Here is a 21,114-nt window from a genome sequence, read left to right as displayed (position 1 = left end):
AGTGGTCTTTTCTTTTTTAAAGCCAAAGTAGATTTCAGTTTCTAAACTCTAAGCAAATACAATATTTAATGATGTGTCAAATGTGATTTTCCTTTCAGTAACTGCCAAAACCAAAGTCAGGAAGCAGCTCATAAAATGGCTTTCATACAAGCGTTTTGCACACTGTGCAGTCAGGTGTGTAATATCCGGCTTGAGAGGAAGTACAATTCATTAGTGATGACACGAGATGTGATGTTAGTGGAATCCTGCATGTATGCGCAGTAACACAAATAAAATGTCAGTTTAGTTGGTTAAGCTAATTACCTGGAGTTCTGGTCTCCTTTCTCGGGTACCATGGTCTGCCTATAAGCATACAACATAAGATACTACAAGGTTAACAGGCTTGCGTACAGAGCTTAATAAAGGCATAACAGAGATGCCGACAGATAGGCTGTTGCCAAAATCTCATATCATGTTTACGTTAATTAGCTTGCACATAAAATGTAAAACATACTTTAAACAGAGGGTCTAGTTCCTACACACAACAGTACTGTCAGGTTATTTGTTTCGGTGATTAAGTCAAATGAACTAATCACAGGCCACGCATGAAAATAGTAAACAACATGGCAGCGCCCATTGATGCTTCTCTACCACAGTCTTTTATTTGTGCATTTCACGTTGTTTCTGTGGCTGATGAGAACCTAAAGCCTCTAAAACAGGGGTTCCCAACTCCGGTCCTGGGTTTTGTTCCAGTTGTACCCTAAATTACTTAATTGGACCAATTAAGCACTTATTAGAAGCTAGAACGAAAACCAGGAGGGACACCTGCTCTCCAGGACCGGAGTTGGGAACCCCTGCTCTAAAAGGTAATGCAGGATTTCATTGGCAGGTTCGCTAATAAAACTCTGATCGAAAGTGCTTGAATTTGTAAAGCAAAGGATCAAGACTGTAACCTGTGTTCACCCGTCTAGAGAACCCTTTTTGAAAAAGGTGACATGAACATTTCTCAAGGCAACCTCTTCCAGAACGAATGGATTTTCTGTGGGAAATCGAAATAGAAGACCGCCAGAATTGGTAAAAGAAATACAGTAAAACTACACTGCTGTCAAACCAGCAACAGGCCGCCAAACTTCGAGATTGCACAGGCTAAATCTGCAATGGAAATATACTAAGGAAAATTTGTGGAGTGGACATAATTGCAGCAGAGCTTCAGTACCACAAGTCCTGCTATGATAACTACACAAAGTAAGTAAAGTTTTTGTTGTACAGTACAGTATTTGTGTGTTTGTAATGACAGATCGATAAAGATATTATCTGTGAAGTTAAATAAAAAAAAAACATAATTGCTTCAATGTTCTTTGATATTGTGTGTTTTTTTTTAATGCATTCACAGTTTATTTGGTATGGAAAACTAACTAGAAAGTAAATCGAGGGACTGCAAATGCTTTGATAATAAATCCCATTATCTTATTAGTTTAAAATAATGTGTGTATTATGGAAGTGTTACTGACTGGACATTAAGTAAATATCATTCTGATTATTCAACTGTGATAAAAAAATATTATATTATATATATTTTTTGTGTAAAATGCATCTCTATCTATCCTGCAGAACATTATATGTGTTTTTTAAATTCCATTTAATAGGTTCAAAACTGATGGCCAACCTATAATTAAATTGCCTCCCAACCCAGCACATAAGAATAAAAAAATGAAGAAATGGCTGGATGTTTATACATTAGCTCAGCTCATGACTAAATTAAAACGCTGCACAAATCCTTGTTGCTGCTATAAAAGATTCACACCAGTCAGAGCAATCCTGGCCACAGAGAGCCAGATATTTAATTTTGTATCACTTTTATGTTATGTAAAGTTTAGGGAATGTTTCCAGTTCTGTAGAAAGGCTTCGAGCTTTAAAAGACCAGTTTTCATTGAATTGCATTTTTCCATGTATTAGGTAGTCTTTATTTTTTCTGTTTCCATTTTCTTGTAATGCAGATTCTCTAGAGTGTGAATACAAGAATAAATTATTAAGTTTAATATTACACTGTAAGCAAACTTTTTTATTCAGATTGGTTGAAGGAAAGAATGTTTCCTCTAGTTATAGGCTACATTTATGTTCTACTTTATTGTACTATTTTTTTTTCAACTTTTAATGTTTGGGTTCTCCTATTTCAGCTCAGGATTTGACATCAGACTGCCAGATTTTCAATTTCCTAATTTGGTGCACTGGTATAACAGATGAACCAGAAATATTTGAGCATGTTCAGGTGACTGATACACAAGAAAAGAACGCTTTCTATTGCACAGAACATTCTCACTATTGCCTCTAAAGTTAAAATCAAGGTGTGATGGCAAGAGCAGGTGTTCTTGTAGGAAAACAAATCTTCCATCGAGAGACCTGTGTGGTGGCACAAACTGTACTAATTTACCCAAACAGAAAAAAATGGTGGCAGAGAGTGGAAGTGACAGTGGTGAAGATATGAGAAATATTTTAACACAAAACAAATAAGGCTTGAAAATTGCAAGTGATAAAATATGACCCCCTGTATCTCAGTAACCCTTTAAGGACCTGTCAGGATGCGAGGGGTGTGGTGTGGGTGGTGACGTCAGAACCAGGAAGGATAACACAAAAGGTAGGAACGCGGGTTAAAAACTTTGCGGCTGTGCAGTGTATTTATTAAGTAAATACCAAAGTAACAAAATAAATAAAGACTTTCAGAACAAATACAAATAAACAGACACAAGGGCCAAAACAAAGCAAACACACAAGTACCTTTTTCACACAGACCTATTAGTGGTGACCGAGGGATTAACCAGCTATTAATGTCACATTCTTCACTTTACTTACGAAAGATTCGTGACTGTCAGTTAATTCAATAATCAGTCGCTGATAGTCACCCATTTTCACGAGGAATTTAAAACAAAACAAAACAAATAGCGGACAGCATTTCTGCCAGTCCTACATTTAAACAAAAGGGCTCTTCGACGTCATATTTTAAATACATTATTAATAATAATAATAATAATAATAATAATAATAATAATAATAATAATAATAATAATAATACATATTATGCACAGGGGCGTCTGAAGTGTCTTTTTGGGCCTGTTATCAGGTAAATACAATAAACACGCTTCATTGTATTGACTTACTGGGCCACCATACTTTGCTGTATCGTAGGAAACTCACATCATTAGATAGGAGAGGGATTACATTTTACTCCCTGGTAGTTTATTTATTTATTGATTTATTTATTTATTTTTTCTGCGTCATTAAGAGGGACATTTACATTTTAAAGGGTGAAATAAAGTTTTCAGTAGCATACAGAAACAAAATATCACAGGAACTTTAGAGTTAAGAAAAAAAGGGAGGAGAAAACACTGTATTCTTCTTCTTTCGTATGGCGTTTGAAAAGCAATGGGCTACAGTTGTAATTTTAGTTTTGTAAGCCATTCCACGGCATCCGGGGTAGCTTCGTGGAGTCCACTTGTTCCGCCAGAATACGTGTGCATTGTGCGATCATCAGTGATGTGCCTGGATTGCACCTCACCTCATTCACAGCTTGGTGAGTCCTTGATCTTCTATTTATGGAAGAAATATTCACACCTCCCATGCATTGTTCGGGCGCAGTTGAGAGCAGTCCACTGTCATTGGGACAAGGAGAAACCAGGCTGTTCCTTCGTAGGATATTCAATAAGGTCCTTGTTTGGGACAACACTGTTTTCCCACATTTCGCGCCATTGAGTGGCAGGGTCCTTTCCAGCCGACAGAAGAGCCGAAGCATGTCCAGAATGGCCGTCTCGACTTACAGGTGGCAGGGATTTGATGTCGGTGTGCAAAGGGAGATCTAGATTTTCTAAGATTTTCTTATACTCCCTAAGTGTTGCAGCATCCTGTCAGATGTTCGATGGCGGGATGTTCGCAAAATGGCAGCCACGGCAGTGGTGTAGATTTTAGGGAGCCGCTTCCCACACGCTGCACAACGTTGATTTGGGTATCAACGAACCCAGTGTGAGAGCTGTTGCATCAAACAGGCACAGTACGCCGTAGAACGGACCAGGGCCTGCGTTGATGTCCGAAGGGTCCCAGCATCACATCCCCAGGAAGTCCCTGCCAGCATTTGGTTGATGTTATTATTATTATTATTATTATTATTATTTGTTTATTTAGCAGACGCCATTATCCAAGGCGACTTACAGAGACTAGGGTATGTGAACTATGCATCAGCTGCAGAGTCACTTACAACTACGTCTCACCCGAAAGACGGAGCACAAGGAGGTTAAGTGACTTGCTCAGGGTCACACAATGAGTCAGTGGCTGAGGTGGGATTTGAACTGGGGACCTCCTGGTTACAAGCCCTTTTCTTTAACCACTGGACCACACAGCCTCCCTGCCACCTGTAAGTCGATGTTGATCTTGGATTTCATCTTCTTGTTGGTGGCTTTGAGATGATAGCGATAGCTAAGAGTTCGGTCGAGGGTGACTCAGAGATATCGGGGTTTGTGGTCATGGTTAAGGGGGACACCACAGAATTTGACCTTGAGTGACCTCAAGGCTTCAGTGTTGCTCAAATGGAAGGAGGCCACTGACGTCTTCCCTGCATTGGGCTTCAAGTAATTTATCTAACACAACGTTTTACATATATTATGTCAGTTTTGTTCCAACTAACACTCACTATTCTTTTATAAAAAGCCTTTATGTAATTTCAGTTGCTTTTTAAAAAAAGTTTTACACCTTATGACTTTCGTAAATTTGCATGTATTGTAATGATTACAATTTACTATTTGCCATGTTGTGACTGCAACACACCTTGCCACATATGTCCAGTAAATTATTAAGAGTTGTTTGTTTGTTATACTGCAAACATTTTAAAAAACCTGTTTGACAAATTTGACATAGGGGGTGATGTAAGTATAAGTGCAGTGCAAATAATTACGGATGCAAAATTCTAATTGCATTGCGGCCAGGCAATTATTTTGCACTGCGCCCTAGGTAAGCTTAAGAGCAATGTAAATTACTCAACACAAATAATGATAATTATGATAATGAGGGTCTCAATGAGCGCATCGGTCTATTTAGTGGCCGCACTTACAGAGTCAGGAGTACAGAGAGCAGTAGTCGCTGTATGACATTTGTGGAGCACGAAAATACAAACCAAAAATAATGTCAGATGATTGGCAGCAAAGTCCTTGGTGCACAAAAAAAAAAAAAGATTTACATTTCTCAATATATTTACTTAGTAAAAAATGTCTTCTAAGCATCGCAGTGTATCCAGATTAAGCACTCTCCTGCAACACTTCTGGTTTTCTATTCCCCCAAATACATCACTCATTTCAATCAGAGCACCAGGATTGTTGCAGGAGGGAGCATGAACTGGATACACTGCGATGTTTGGAAGAAAAACTCACTTTCTCTTGGCTAATGTTCCCAGTAAAAGTTTAAAAAAGAAGCAATTCCCTATTTGATTTACCTATAATGTCAATATCAAACTGTCGAGGGAAAATTAAACAAATTGAGCAATATAGACACCACGAGATACAGCAAAGATATAGTAATGTGTTTCTTCTAAACACTGCAGGGTGTTCTGTAACACTTTTGGTTGCTGCTCCTATACTTTTCCATTCTAAATATAAAAAAAACTGAAGAATATATGAATGGTTAAGTTATGAATTTAATCTCAGTCTCTCTCTCTATGGTAACCAGCCAGGGTACAAAGGAAATAAAATGATCTCAATGATATCTGGCAGTGCATGTTGTTCCAAAATATGAAACACATGCTGTGCACTTCTGACTTGAAATCTTACTTGGCAATCTTCATAGCTTTAAGACCTATTTCTTACTAGTCTTACTAGTTTAGTTACTTCACACGACTATATTTATTCTTTCAGATTTGTGTTTTCCTTGTTCACGAATATCTTTATAGAGTATAGTTGGCTTTGTAAATAATAGTCTAAAGTAGTTTGATTAATTAAATTGTGTTTAATTCATCAGAATTTTATCAATAGGACCCATTGCCGACTATAGCTTGTAGAACAAAAATAATTATATCAGCTTTGTAATAAACGTGTTAACATTATTAGGTATGCTTTAATTATTTTGAATATTACATACATACATACATACATACATACATACATACATACATAGTATTCAATAATGAGAACCTGTAGGTTGTTTTTTTAAAGCTATTTGACTAACAAGCAAGGTTTACGTTTTCCTAAACTAAACACAGAGTTCTGTTTCCAGTGCCACTAAAATGTCCTACTAAATCTACTGTTCAAAGTCACTCGAAGTTATGTGTTATTAAAACAGAAAAACACCTTAAGAATGTGCCAGCTGTGAAACGCAAGCCTTAAGATATAAACACAGTACAACCCTGTTGATCATGACAACCCTGCACAGATCATGACAATAGTTCTACCTACCTTATCTATGTTTTGATCGAGTCTCCCAATACACTGGTATAGGTGCTATATTATTCCCTTGTGTTATTTTTTCTGGTATTTCCTGTCAGAGATGATTCAAAGCTCACAGCGTGTTTTCCTCTGTCGTTTTACAAGGGAGCACAAAAAGAGTCTGGCTTCCAAATGCATGTAACCCAGAAACAATACTGTAAAAACTTTGTATTTTTTCTAAGTCTAGTTAGTGCAGTATTAGGTGGAGAAAGCTGGCCTTGTGCCCAGCTTTTAACAGTGCCTGCCTTGTCAAACACTAAATGAGGTGTATAACGGTATTCTGCCGCTCTGTGCTGCAATCCTTCAAAACATTTCTGTGCTTTAAAAAAAAAATTGTTCTTAAAAAAAAAAATTCCACATATGGAACTTGTTACTCCATTTGGTGGAGTAGAAACAGCATCCAAGATAAATATAATATGTGAGTGAGGGCATTGGACCACATAAAGGTATAACCAGAAAATGTCAGTTAACCCTAAAATGTCAGTTAACCCCTTGAACAATAACACACGAGTGACTAAGCTACTAAAAGCAAAATGAATAGGCGACTATTCAGCATGTAGTTGCTTCAGGATTAGGGTAACTTCAAATATATATCGTAAGGGATTGGTCAGTAAAACTGGGAAAACAATGTAAACAAACTGGTTGGTAAACACTTCTTATTGTGCAGAGACAAGTGCAGAGGCAGGAAAGACTTAGAATAGCAGAAGCTGTGATAGGAGAAAGAGAGGTGTCAGTAAACATGTAGAATGAATTACCTGTCTTCCAAATGGATTTCAGGAAAGAGCAACTCGCAGACCCAAATTTATGCGCTGCTTTTGAACAAGTTTATGAAATTGATGACAATTATGAAAACACTAGAGACAGCTTACCCATTCCACATTTTATTACCAGACATGACTTATTATACCGTGTGACAAAATCAGAGCAAGGGGATTGGTTGGAACAGTTACTGGTTCCCTATAAGTTTAAAGAATTGATTTTTTATTTATCTCATAGTCATGTGTTGGGGGGTCATCTGGGTGCACATAAGACAAGAGAAAGAATTTTGAATAGATTCTTTTGGCCAGGAGTTTATCAAGATATTCTTAATCGCTGTAAGCAAATTAGAGAGTGTCAGCTGGTTTCGGAGAAAAAAACGGCACCAGCTCCTTTAATACCACTACCCATTATTGACATCCCGTTTACTCGTATTGGGATGGATTTGATTGGACCCCTGGAAAAAACAAACTCAGGTCATTGATACATTCTAGTTATTGTAGACTATGCAACCAGGTACCCAGAAGCAATTCCGTTGAGAATCCCCAGCACCAAGAATACAGCGCAAGCTCTCCTACAGGTTTTTAGCAGGGTGGGTTTTCCGAATGAGGTGATCACGGATCAGGGAACGCCTTTCATAGCCTCTATATTAAAAGAGCTGTGCACGTTGTGCCAAATTAAGAAAACAGTGACCTCGGTTTACCATCCACAGACGGACGGGCTTGTGGAACGATTTAATAAAATGTTGAAACAAATGTTAAAAACATTGATGCAGGCCAATGGTAAGGATTGGGAAAAGTTGCTACCCTATCTACTGTTTGCTTTTAGAGAAGTACCTCAAAGTTCCACTGGGTTTTCCCCCTTTGAATTGCTATATGGGAGACAACCCCAGGGAATTTTGGATATCATAAAAGAAACCTGGGAGGAGAAATGTAGTTCAGGCGATAATTTAATTGAGTATGTTTGTCAAATGAAAGAAAGAATGAGCAAGGTAGCTGAAATCGTCAAACAAAATATGGAAGATATACAGGAGAAACAACAGCGACACTATAATGCTGGGGCCAGGCTACGAAAGTTCAATGTAGGGGATAAAGTGTTGGTTTTACTTCCCTCGCATGTACATAAGTTTTTAGCTAAATGGCAGGGGCCATATCAGGTAGTAGAGAAAGTATCTGACGTAAACTACCGACTGTTTAGACCAGATAAGAGAAAACCATATCAATTGTTTCATGTTAATCTGTTGAAACCATGGGAAGAAGGACAGATAGCGGATGTAGCACATGCACAGGCAGTAAATTTGAATTCAGAAAATATCGTAATTGGTGAACATTTGTCAGAGACCCAAAAGGCTGAAATAATGAATTTACTCAACAAAAATCGGGATGTGTTTTCAGATTTGCCAGGGAGAACTAATCTGATAAAACACAAAATTGTTACACCACCAGGGGTAGTGGTCAGAAAATCACCATATAGAATCACTTGGGAGAGTATGACAGCAGAGATCCAAAATATGTTAAAAATGCATGTAATTGAAGAGTCAGACAGCAATTGGTTAAGTCCAGTTGTGATGGTGCCGAAACCAGATGGCACCATCCGATTTTGTATTGATTTTAGGGCTGTAAATGAAGTGTCAAAATTTGATGCTTATCCCATGCCAAGGATAGATGAAATGATTGAGAAATTGGGACAGGCTAAATTTATAACAACACTAGACCTAACAAAAGGTTATTGGCAAGTTCCCTTAGAAGAAAGTTATTATTATTATTTATTTCTTAGACGCCCTTATCCAGGGTGACTTACAATTGTTACAAGATATCACATTATTTTTACATACAATGACATTTTATTTTTTACCTACAATTACCCATTTATACAGTTGGGTTTTTACTGGAACCCACGAACCTCAGGTCAAGAGTCCAGAGCCCTAACCACCACTCCACAATGTTGCCCTAAGGAGAAAACAGTGTTTTCTACTCCTGAAGGTCTTTTCCAGTTTACAGTTCTCCCATTTGGTCTTCATGGGGCACCAGCTACTTTTCAGCGCCTCATGAATAAGGTTATTAGACCCCACAAGCAGTATGCGGCGGCATACCTTGATGATGTTGTTATTTTTAGGGAGGATTGGGAATCCCATTTACGCCAGGTGAGGGCAGTGCTACATTCATTGCTGGTCAGTAACCTGACGGCTCATCAAAAGAAATGTGCATTTGCAGTACAAGAAACTAAGTATCTGGGGTTTATACTGGGGAATGGGGAAATCAAACCCCAGGAAAAGAAGGTACATGCCATACAAGCCTGTAAACAACCTGCCAATAAGAAACAACTGAGGGCATTCTTGGGGCTAATAGGCTATTACAGACGTTTCATAAAAGATTTCACTACTAGAGCAGTTCCCCTTACAGAAATAACGGGAGGGAAAAAATTTGACCAGATTGTTTGGAACACCGAAACAGAGAAAGCCTTTATCAAACTAAAATCAGCTATTTGTAAAGAACCTGTGTTGATTAGCCCTGATTTTAACAAACCTTTCATTCTGCAGACGGATGCTTCAGCAGTAGGTCTGGGGGCAGTACTCTCACAAGAAAGGGATGGAGAGGAACATCCAGTACTGTTCTTAAGCAGGAAGTTATTGCCTAGAGAGGTTAAATATGCCACAGTAGAAAAAGAGTCCATGGCCATTAAGTGGGCAATAGAGGCTCTTAGATATTGGAAGAAGATTTACCTTGGTTACAGACCATGCACCATTAAAATGGATGTATCGTAACAAGGATGGGAATGCAAGGGTGACACACTGGTTTTTGTCCTTACAGCCCTATTGTTTTGATATCCAGTATAGGAAGGGCAACGAGCACGTCAATGCTGTTTTTTTATCGAGAAACCCTCAGTACCAAATTAATTGTTTGTTCAGCCTGAGATCCTTAAAAAAAGAGGTTGGGTATGCGGCAGAGTATATGTCTCTAATCAGCGTCTAAAATACCTTGGACCGTGGTTGGAGACATAAATTCAAAAAAAAAAAAAAAAAAGTGTGTTTTGTTATACTGGCCATAGGAGTTTCTTTTGTATGCCCGATCCCACGGGATCGTGCAAAGAGGGGGGTAGTGTAAGGGATTGGTCAGTAAAACTGGGAAAACAATGTAAACAAACTGGTTGGTAAACATTTCTTATTGTGCAGAGACAATACATGGTGGCATTAGGGCCATGTGGAAGCTACTGGAGTCAGGGTTGGCTCCAGTCCAAATTAATTAATAATTCAATTTAATGTTTTGTCAATTGTCTTCAATGATGTAATTGATTGGCATTTAAAAACTCTGTGTTTGTTAGTGTTGGACAAGGGAGAACGTGAGGAGTTTGGTATATATATATATATATATATATATATATATATATATATATATATATATAAAATACATGCCAACAGTGGTTTATATATGAGTTTGGATAGGAAGCCGTGGAAATAGTTCAACAGTCAAGGTTTACATTGTGCAAGCTGAGATGCACATGGAACAGCAGTAGCCTTGTTGATTTGTAGCTGGCTCCATTGAAATTTTTCTAAATTTCCGTAAAGATTGAAAAGACAATGTATAATGACATTGAATCCAGACTCTGCTAAAAAGAATCAAGAACACATATCAAGAACATGCAAACTTCCCTAGCAGCATACATTCCACAGGTACAATAATAGTGCTTGAGTAGGAAAGAACTAAAGTAAAATAAATACAGCTGTGCTATGTGGTTGGGCCATGAAGTAATATGTTAATCACTGGACTTTTCTTCTTCTTTTGTAATACTGTTGTAGTTTTAAAGTACAGCTGTTTTATTTATTATTTTGTCAATTTTGTTACATATGACTGTTCTTAATAAAACAGATCTAGCAACTACAATATACAGCTCTGGAAAAAATTAAGAGACCACTGCAAAATGATCAGTTTCTCTGGTTTTACTATTTATAGGTATGTGTTTGGGTAAAATGAACATTTTTGGTTTATTCTATAAACTACTGACAACATTTCTCCCAAATTTCAAATAAAAATATTGTCATTTAGAGCATTTATTTGCAGAAAATGACAACTGGTCAAAATAACAAAAAAGATGCAGTGTTGTCAGACCTCGAATAATGCAAAGAAAATAAGTTCATATTCATTTTTAAACAACACAATACTAATGTTTTAACTTAGGAAGAGTTCAGAAATCAATATTTGGTGGAATAACCCTGATTTTCAAGCACAGCTTTCATGCGTCTTGGCATGCTCTCCACCAGTCTTTCACATTGATGTTGGGTGACTTTGTGCCACTCCTGGCGCAAAAATTCAAGCAGCTCTGCTTTGTTTGATGGCTTGTGACCATCCACCTTCCTCTTGATCACATTCCAGAGGTTTTCAATGGGGTTCAGGTCTGGAGATTGGGCTCGCCATGACAGGGTCTTGATCTGGTGGTCCTCCATCCACACCTTGATTGACCTGGTTGTGTGGCATGGAGCATTATCCTGCTGGAAAAACCAATCCTCAGAGTTGGGGAACATTGTCAGAGCAGAAGGAAGCAAGTTTTCTTCCAGGACAACCTTGTATCACAGGTGGACGCCCTGACCCGCTACTACTTCAGTCTGGAGAGGAAACAGGGCCAGAGCAAACTGATCCATTGCCTGCGCACAGAGGACGGGAAAGAGCTGCAGGAGCCGGGGGAGATCAGCAGGAGGGCTGTGCAGTTCTACACACAGCTCTTCTCTAGTGAGGCAGGAGGAGGAGACACACAGGTTCCATCAAGATCTGCCACATGTCCTTGAAGAGGAGAGGGAGGGGCTGGAGAGAGCACTTACGCTGCAAGAGCTCTCCACCACCCTCAATGGACTGAGCAATGGCAAAGCACCTGGCATCGATGGCCTGTTGGCGGTTTATAAAGAAAGTCTGGCCCAGGGAGAGCTGTCGCTCAGCTGCAGAAGGGAAGTAGTAACGCTGCTGCCTAAAAAGGGGGACCTGTGTGAAATGAAGAACTGGAGACCTGTTGCTTTGCTGTGTGTAGATTACAAGTTGTTGTCAAAAGCTCTGGCCAACAGACTGAGGGAGGTCCTGGGGTCAGTGGTACGGACCAGACGTACCACGATATTTTGGCAGTCTCAAAGTTATTTGGCTTGAATACTGGTTTGATTTCACTGGATCAGGAAAAGGCTTTTGACCGGGTTGAACACCAGTATTTGTGGAGGACCATGCGGTCCTTCGGATTCAGCTCTGTCTTGATCAACGGTGGGCTGAGTGCTCCTTTCGCAGTCAGACAAGGCTGCTCTTTGTCAGGCATGCTGTACTCCTTGGCCATTGAACCCCTGCTCCATGAACTGCGCCATGTGATCAGTGGACTGTCCATATCGCACTGCCCCGACCACCCTGTCAGAGTGTCAGTGTACACTGATGACTTTGTGGTAATGGTAAGAGGGGAGCAGGATGTCAGGGCACTGCACACAACCCCTGTAGACTTTGAGACAATGTCCTCAGCCAAGGTGAGCTGGAACAAGAGCTGTGCCCTGTTGCTGGGGCAGTGGGGGGGCTACAGACCACCAGCCATGCCGATCGGGATTAATTGGAGCAGGGGAGGTTTCAAGTACCTAGGGGTACACCTGGGGGATGAAACTAGTGAGAGGAAGAACTGGGAGGGGGTGCTAGAGGGAGTGAAGAGGCGTCTGAATAGGTGGCGCTGGCTGCTTCCACAGCTATCCTATAGAGGAAGAGCCGAGATCATCAACAACCTGGTGGCATCCACACTGTGGCACCGGCTGGTGTGTTTGGAACCACCGCAGGGGCTTCTGGGAGAGATGTAAAAGGCCATCCTGGATTTCTTCTGGGGCGTGCTGCACTAGCTGAGGAGAGTGGTGTTGTATCTGCCAAAGGAAAAAGGGGGCCAGTGTCTGATTCATGTCAGCAGCCGCGTCCCTGCTTTCTGCCTGCAGTCAGTCCAACAGTTGCTTTATGGATCTAACACCCTGCTTTGGAGAGCGCTGGCCTGCGCCCTGGTGTGGAGAGCAGGGGTGCTACAGCTGGATGTTAATCTGTTCTTAATGGATTACAGCAGGGTGGACCTGTCATCGGTCCCACCTTTCTACAGCAGCATGCTGAGGGCCTGGCGTCTGCTGAGGGTCGAGAGAGGGGAGGAGCCTCTCACCCTGCACTGACTCCTGGAAGAGCCAATCGTATACAACCTTCTCCTAGTCACTCCAAGTGGCGATGCCCCTGCCTTCAGTCACTGGCTGATCAGAGCTCATCTCACAAAGCTGCACCACCTGCTGGACCTGCGGCAGGGCTGCTGGCTGAGCACAGAGAGTGAGTGTAGAGCTGGGGATGCACTCCCTGCGCTGAATGGAGAAGTATCTGAGCCAGCTCAAATCCATCTTGTCCCCAGAGGGATGGCTGCTCCTGGAGGAGTTTTTCCAGGGACACCCCCTGCCTGATGCACAGCCCCACTTCCCAAGCCTGCGAGTGTCTCTTGCATTTAAAGAAGATGCTGGCCCTCCAAAAAAAGTATTACAAATGAAAATAAAGGAAATTGAAAAGTCAAAAGTGTCTCTCTCTCTCTCTCTCTCTCTCTCTCTCTCTCTCTCTCTCTCTCTCTCTCTCTCTCTCTCAAATTCAAATTCAAATTGGCTTTATGGCATGACAATAAAAAGAATTGTGTTGCCAAAGCACATACATGGCATAACCGACTCAAATATACAGAGAAATATACAGACAAAGAAATTTACTAAACTGTATCCCTCCTCCCTCTATATTAAACAGTACCTCCCTCCCTCTATAGTAAACAGAATCCCCCCTCCCTCCCTCCCTCTATATTAAACAGAATCCCCCCTCCCTCCCTCTATATTAAACAGAATCCCTCCCTCTCTCTCTCTTTTCCCTCTCTAGAGTGACATGTTCACGGTTTGTCCCTCAGGCTATGACAGGTCTCCACGTATTGACCAGCCAGGCCGTATGTTTGTCTTCCCCCAGCAGGATTGACAGATTCTGGGTATCGCGCATTTTGAGGAATTCTCACTCTCACCAACATACACTGCTTTGTCTCTTTTATACCATTGATAATTAATCATGCACTTAGAAATCTTCTCTTCTTAAAACTCTTCTTAAGAAGAGATTGGCATATTGAAAATCCCACATAAACAATGTAACTAAGCTATGGTTTTATTACACAAGGGCCTTTAAAAAAATGGATAACAGTATATATGTATGTGCATATACAAATTGTATTTACTGTGGAGCGTGTTCCAGCATCTTCATGAGAAGTGGGGGTATTCTCTGATGCAACAACCAAAATGACTAGTTGGAAACTGGCATCCTTTGTTTTCTCAGGAATTTGAAGCCGGTGAAATCAAATAGCAAAGCTTCAGCAGTGGGAGGCTATTTAGGTTTCTTGTTGTCCAGATGGTTTGTCCCCAAATTGTAGAGCATAGTTTCAACAGTAAGGGACCTGTTTTCCATTTCAAGGTGGTTTAAACTGCAGGGGTTGAAAAGTGGACTTCACTCGGCACTCACTTGAAGTTCTTTCTTATGTTAAGTCATTTAACCATTGTACACCAGAAATTTCTTAGAGGGATTAGAAAATCACTGGTCACCCCAACCACTAAGTATTCTGAAGACTTAAATATAAGTTTAGGTCTGTGGATGGGATTAAAGTCATGAAGACTTCTAGTTTATATATTACAGATCTGTTTTTTGAAAGCAATGTGTCTCTCAGCCAAGTGTGGGTTTCTGAAAATGTAAACCTCGGTTTTGTAAAGCACGTCTACAATATAAATAAAATCAATGTCTTCTTGTTGTCTAAAAATATATTTGCTGAATTCACCAATTACATCTAATTACATCTAAAATGTCCTGTACAAATAGAATGCTCTGATTGGTTGAAAAGGATTTCATGCCATGGAATTGTCTCAGTACAGCTGTTCTTATTTGCTGTTGTTATTTAATATTTACTGCATAGAGAGTTGCAGTATTAAGGAGAAGGGAGAAAAAGTGTAAAAAAATAAAGCCCTTGAAAATAAGAACGCTGAACAGCAATGTTGTGTCTGGTTGCTTATCAGCTGACAGTGGTTTTGTGAATGACCAGCTACAGTACACTCCTTAGCAGAGGTAATTCAGGGCTTTCTCTATTCAATACAGTATGAAAGCATAACAGTTATTTATTAGTTATCTCTTTACATATTACTATTGTTTTATAATAAATATATGACAGGTTTTTATGAACTATTGTCAATTTGGTTGTGTGACAGAGAGCGAATGAATCCTAGTCAACAATCTCCCTTCTGACCTGTGAGGGCACGGTATAACTGGAGCAGAGCGCCCCATAATAGATGGTTTGACAGTTGATTCCAGGGTCAGTCGGAAGCTGGCCGTCCAGGAAGGGGGCGGGGCCACGATACCAGTCTTAATGCGGTAGGTGATGTGTCAGTCTCGGATTGGAGGATACGTGATTGTCCACACCACCAAAAGAGGGCATGGCTGAGGGTATTTAGAAGTGGCCCAGAGATCTGTTCCTTTGGTTGGTTACTGAAAGGACACGTGGAAAAACAGATGTATTTAATAATCATGAGCGTTATTGTGTTTTGTTTGTCAGTCTAACTGTTTCTGTTTGATCTTGATAGACAGCTAACTCAATCCGGGAGCTGTCGCTTAAGGCCAGCACCCAACCTGGACTTCACTGCACTTGTGTTCACTAATAAACTGTATTACACCACGTGCAGTACAGCACTCGCTCTGGACTTGTGATCGTGTTTGTGTGTGTTTATACTGTGTGTGTTATTTCAGGCCTGAACCCCGTGGCTATTTCACTGAGCAATACACATCGTTGTGTATTGCCAGTCCTCCTTTATTATTAATGTTGTCAAGTGACATCTGGATTATAAATAAACATCATCATTTCACCAGTACTTTGTTGGTTGTCGTTGTATTGAGCACTGCATCACCTGTACACCTGTGCACTACTTACCACTTTGCCACAGGTTGTTTTAGAAATATTTTGTTTTGGATAATACTTTTAGTAATGTACAGCATAGGGGAATTTTATGAAAATGCCAGGGGTGAACCAATAAAGGAATACAGTAAATCTTTGGATACAGTTGATACAGTGTTGAAAGCAGGTTTAGTGAACTGTTGAAAGAGGTGGATACGTCTGTGTCACAAAGACGGCCGGAGTGGGTGGCGTCAGACCAGATGCAGGAAGTAACACACAGAGACTTGGATTTTGGTTAGGCTGAGCGCGTGATCGCGCTCAGCATTTAATAAACAGAAAATAAAAGGTTTTAAACACAAAAACACGGGACACGGCACTTGTAGCCAAAATAAACAGACGAACAAAACGGACTAGACAGTATACAGACAGACAGACAAACGAAACACGGTGAGTGAGACAGTTCTTTCCTTATTATTATTATTATTATTATTATTATTATTATTATTATTATTATTATTATTATTATTATTCTTTTTACCTCCTTCTCCACACTCGTTCTCCACTCACCGAACACCTAACCCCGAGTGACAGAAACGTGCATCTATATATACTGTTGTGCTGGGATTCAATTACTAATTAATTACTCACTTGAATCCCAGCACGTGAATTCATTACGTGAAACCCCGTGTTCACATATTATATTTTAAATGCACGTGCGTGATGTGCAATCCCGTGCCTAAATACAAATATACAATTTAAACACACGTGAAACACAGACCCGTTTATATCCCGTGTACCAATCTATACACCAACATTAACACACGCAACACACAACACATAACACACAAATGCACACAGGGGCGGGGCGCATTGCCACAGTCTGTTATTCCATTTCTGGGAACATATATTCATTTAAGTAGTTTCCAGGAAAATGTTCTTTTTAAAAAAAACATGCACAAAAAACCACCAACACTAAATGATTAATTATAATTTGACCAAAAACTTCAAATTTTAAGATTCCAGTAGCCTTTAGTTATATCCCACAACACTGTCAATATCAGTGGCGGCTGGTGGCCAAAAAAAATGGGGAGGCAGAAAAAAGGCAGAGGGCTTAGGGTCCCCTTAAGACCCCAGCAGCAGTACAATCTTAATAAATATTGTAATCGGACTGACAGCACTTTTCATATTATTATTATTATTATTATTATTATTATTATTATTATTATTATTATTATTATTATTATTATTATTATTATTATTATTCAAGGAGACTTACAGGTGTCACAGGGCAATACAGGGTTACAATGCAAGATGAATATTTAAATACAGTATAGTTCACAGTAAGTGCAAATAATACTATTAAAATACAATATGAAATAGGATGCAACAAGTAAGGATTACAACAAGTTATATCTACAATGACATAATAGCAGTGCAATAGTGCATTAGCTGAGGATCCAGTAATGTGGTGCGTAGATCAGGGAAGTCTGATGCATCATAGGAGGGGTAGATCAAGAGATCTACAAGTGCAGTCTAAACAGGTTTACCCCAATTTGGCTGTTAAATGCATTTTCTCCACTAGCCAACCGAGAAAAGAAAACAGTAGCCCATCATAGTTTATTCTAATATACTTAACTGTTACACAACTGGACTCCTTGTTGGCCTGCTGGTTAGAAGACCACCCTGGCTTTAAAGGGACACACACCCATTTCTTTCTTTTGTGCTATAAACACGTTTTCTTTTGTCTATTATTTTGTGTGGTTTGCTGTACGCAATGTGAACACACTGTAAATAAACTACTTGTTTTATTTTCAAACTCATCCTGGGACTGTGTGTCTGCTTTGTACTTCCACACCACTCCTGCACAGCCTCCCACAATCCCATATACACTTAATTTGCTAAATTTAAATAAATGACCAACCAAATAATTATATACCTGTGGCAAAGTGCGTAGGTGTAGGGGTGATGCAGTGCTCAAGACAATGATAGACTTCAAAGTACTGGTGAAATGGAGGTTTATTTTTATAATCCAAAGTCTGATGACAAAACAGTAAACAATAATGATAATGGTCTGCGTATTGTTCTGTTGTAATCCATGGGTTGGCCCCGAAATAATAGTCCTGATATTTAAACACCCACACGTAACACAAACACGATCACAAGTCCACAGTGAGTGCTATAGTGCTCATGGTGCAAATACAGTTAAGCGTGACACAAGTGCAGTGTTGTCCAGGTTTGGTGCTGGCCTTTAGCAACAGCTCCGGATCGTGTTAGCCGTCTAATAACAACAAATAAACAATTTTTAGACACGACAAAACACTCACAATTACAATACGGGTCTCCTTCCTGTTTAGCGTTAGCCATAACAAAGGAACAGATCACCTCGTTACGTCCCCTTATATACCGTCAATCATGACCCCTTGGTTAACGAGTTCAACCACTCCTCCAATCCGTGGCTGCCACATCGTTTCCCTTCCGGGTCTAGGATTTAGTGTACCGTAGCCCCGCCCCCTTTCTTGATGGCTGACTTCCGCCTAACCCTGGGAATGGATTGTCTGGCCATCCAGTCCAGGGCACTCTGTTCCCTTTACACAGCGCCCTCACAGGTCTAGAGGGAGATTTACCACCAGGAATCATTCTGTCTCTGTCACAATACCGTACAGGCAAAAATAAGGTAAAAGTGTTTACCTGGGCTGGGAATAATAAACAAACACTGCTGGGAAAGGGCTAAATAATATAAATACAACTTCCAACAAACACTAACAGAGAAAAAAACAACACTAACAACTAGAGCTGTTCCCAGAGAAAGGAAGTAGTATCATAATATGAAACTTTGAAAATATATCTCACTTTACAGATGCTCCCGGTGTCACAGTTAGGGTTGCCACCTGTCCAGGTTTGACCTGGACAGTCCAGGAATTGGCATCTGTGTCCAGGTGGCAGGAATGTCCTAATGTCCGGGTTTAAGTGAAACACATAAGAAAACCACTTCCTTTAATATTTTATTGACATACATTAGTTGCTTAAACAATTTCCACTATCTTATTAGATATGTACTGTTTAGTACTGATCTGTACATTCTACTTTGTCCTCAGCATTATTCACAACGAACATATAATAATAATAATAATAATAATAATAATAATAATAATAATAATAATAATAATAATAATAATAATAAACCTTATTTGTTGAACGTCTTTCATACCAAGAGTTTGAAGGCGCTTCACACAGACTTACAAAAAGCAGTAATTACAAAAAATAATGTAAAAAGAATAAGAAAATAAAAGACAATGTGATATAAAAAGATAGGTAAAACAATATATATTCAGTAGGCTAAATTATAAAAATAGGTCTTAAGCCTTGATTTAAAAATAGCCACTGTGGGTGAACATCTAACATGATTGGGCAGAGAATTCCACAGTTGCGGAGTCCGAACACAGAAAGCAACCTCTCCTTTCCTTCTGAGCCTAACCCTTGGAACAGAGAAGGCCACTATCAGTTGACCTCAGCACACACTGAGGCTGATAGGGGGACAACAACTCAGACAAGTAATCAGGTGCCAAACCATTCAGTGTTCTAAAGGTAAGCAAAAGGATTTTAAAATCAATTCTATACTGTATATTACTGCAAGCCAGTGCAAAGAAGCCAGAACTGGAGTTATATGCGCTGTCTTTTTTTGTATTGGTGAGGACCCTTTTGCACATGCTGGAGTCATGATACGGCTTGGTATCTAAGTCCAGCAAACAGAGCATTACAGTAGTCCAATCTGAAAGAAATAAAAGTATGGACTACTTTCTCTGCATTGGAAAAAGACAGAAAATATCTAATTTTGGCAATATTTCTGAGATGGTAGAAACAAACTTTTATAATCTTTTTGATGTGTGACTCAAAGTCAAAAATAACACCCAGATTTTTCACTTCAGATTTTAAATTAGGAGATAGGTAACCCAAGTTTATTTTTGACAGGTCAAGTTGTTGCTGAGCACCCACTATCAAAACTTCTGTCTTATCAGAGTTAAGTTGCAGAAAAAATTTGGCCATCTAAGTCTTTATGTCAGTAAAACATTCCAGAAGGACTGATGTTGTAGTGATATCACCTGGTTTCACTGAGATACATAACAGTGAAAAGTTACACCATGTTTATGAATAATCTGGCCTAGAGGTAGCATGTATAAAGAATATAAAACTGGACCTAGGATAGAACCCTGAGGGACACCATAGTTGATATTTGCTAAAGAAGACATTGACTCCCCCAGTGAAACAAAAAAACTATCTATTACAGAGGTAGGATCCCTTTAGACGGTCAATTAAAATGTATCAAAAGCAGCACTAAGGTCCAAAGGAACCAGAATGGAAATAGAATTTGAATCTGCACTCATCAGAAAATAATTTGTTACTCTAACTCCCTCCTGGCTGGCCTCCCTGCGTCCGCCACCCGTCCGCTCCAGCTCATCCAGAACTCTGCTGCCCACCTGGTGTTCTCTCTGCCTCGCTTCGCCCACGCTACTCCACTACTCCGCTCACTCCACTGGCTCCCGATCACCGCTCGCATCCAGTTCAAGACTCTTGTACTAGCCTACAGATGCCTTGATCAGACTGCACCCAGCTACCTCCAGACCCTCATCTCTCCCTACACCCCCACTCGACCTCTCCGCTCCGCCTGCACTAGAAGACTGGCTCTACCTCCGCTACGCTCCCCTGCCTCCAGAGCCCGCTCCTTCTCCACCCTTGCTCCGCAGCGGTGGAATGACCTTCCTACAGATGTCAGGACTGCCCAGTCCCTGACCACATTCCGGCGCCTCCTTAAGACTCACCTCTTCAAACAGCACCTGTAGAACTCTTCTGTTTGTATCCTGGGACACTATCACCCTTCATTTAAATGTGCTTTATTTTGCTCTTATCTGCCCCCTATTTTACTGCATTTAATCCTGTACTTCAGAATACTGTAATCTGCCAAGTGTTTAACCTGTAGTATTTTGTATTTAATCATATCCTG

General features: G+C 40.0%; 1 protein-coding gene across 2 annotated transcripts in view; it reads right to left on the bottom strand.

Annotated features, from left to right (window-relative positions):
• LOC117409370 (disabled homolog 2-like) overlaps positions 1-6,598 on the bottom strand; it is a 57,128-nt gene extending 50,530 nt beyond the window's left edge. Inside the window, exon 1 of one of the 2 annotated variants that reach the window (XM_034015314.3) lies at positions 6,408-6,598. The gene's annotated coding sequence lies outside the window, so the exon portion shown is untranslated. The remainder of the gene's footprint in view (positions 1-6,407) is intronic. The other variant, XM_034015313.3, reaches the window with a different exon arrangement.
• Positions 6,599-21,114: the final 14,516 nt, after the last annotated feature.

The sequence above is a fragment of the Acipenser ruthenus genome, chromosome 2 (genome assembly GCF_902713425.1).
Source record: "Acipenser ruthenus chromosome 2, fAciRut3.2 maternal haplotype, whole genome shotgun sequence".
Taxonomy (NCBI): Eukaryota; Metazoa; Chordata; class Actinopteri; order Acipenseriformes; family Acipenseridae; genus Acipenser; species Acipenser ruthenus.
This window is presented reverse-complemented; position numbering and strand designations above follow the sequence as displayed.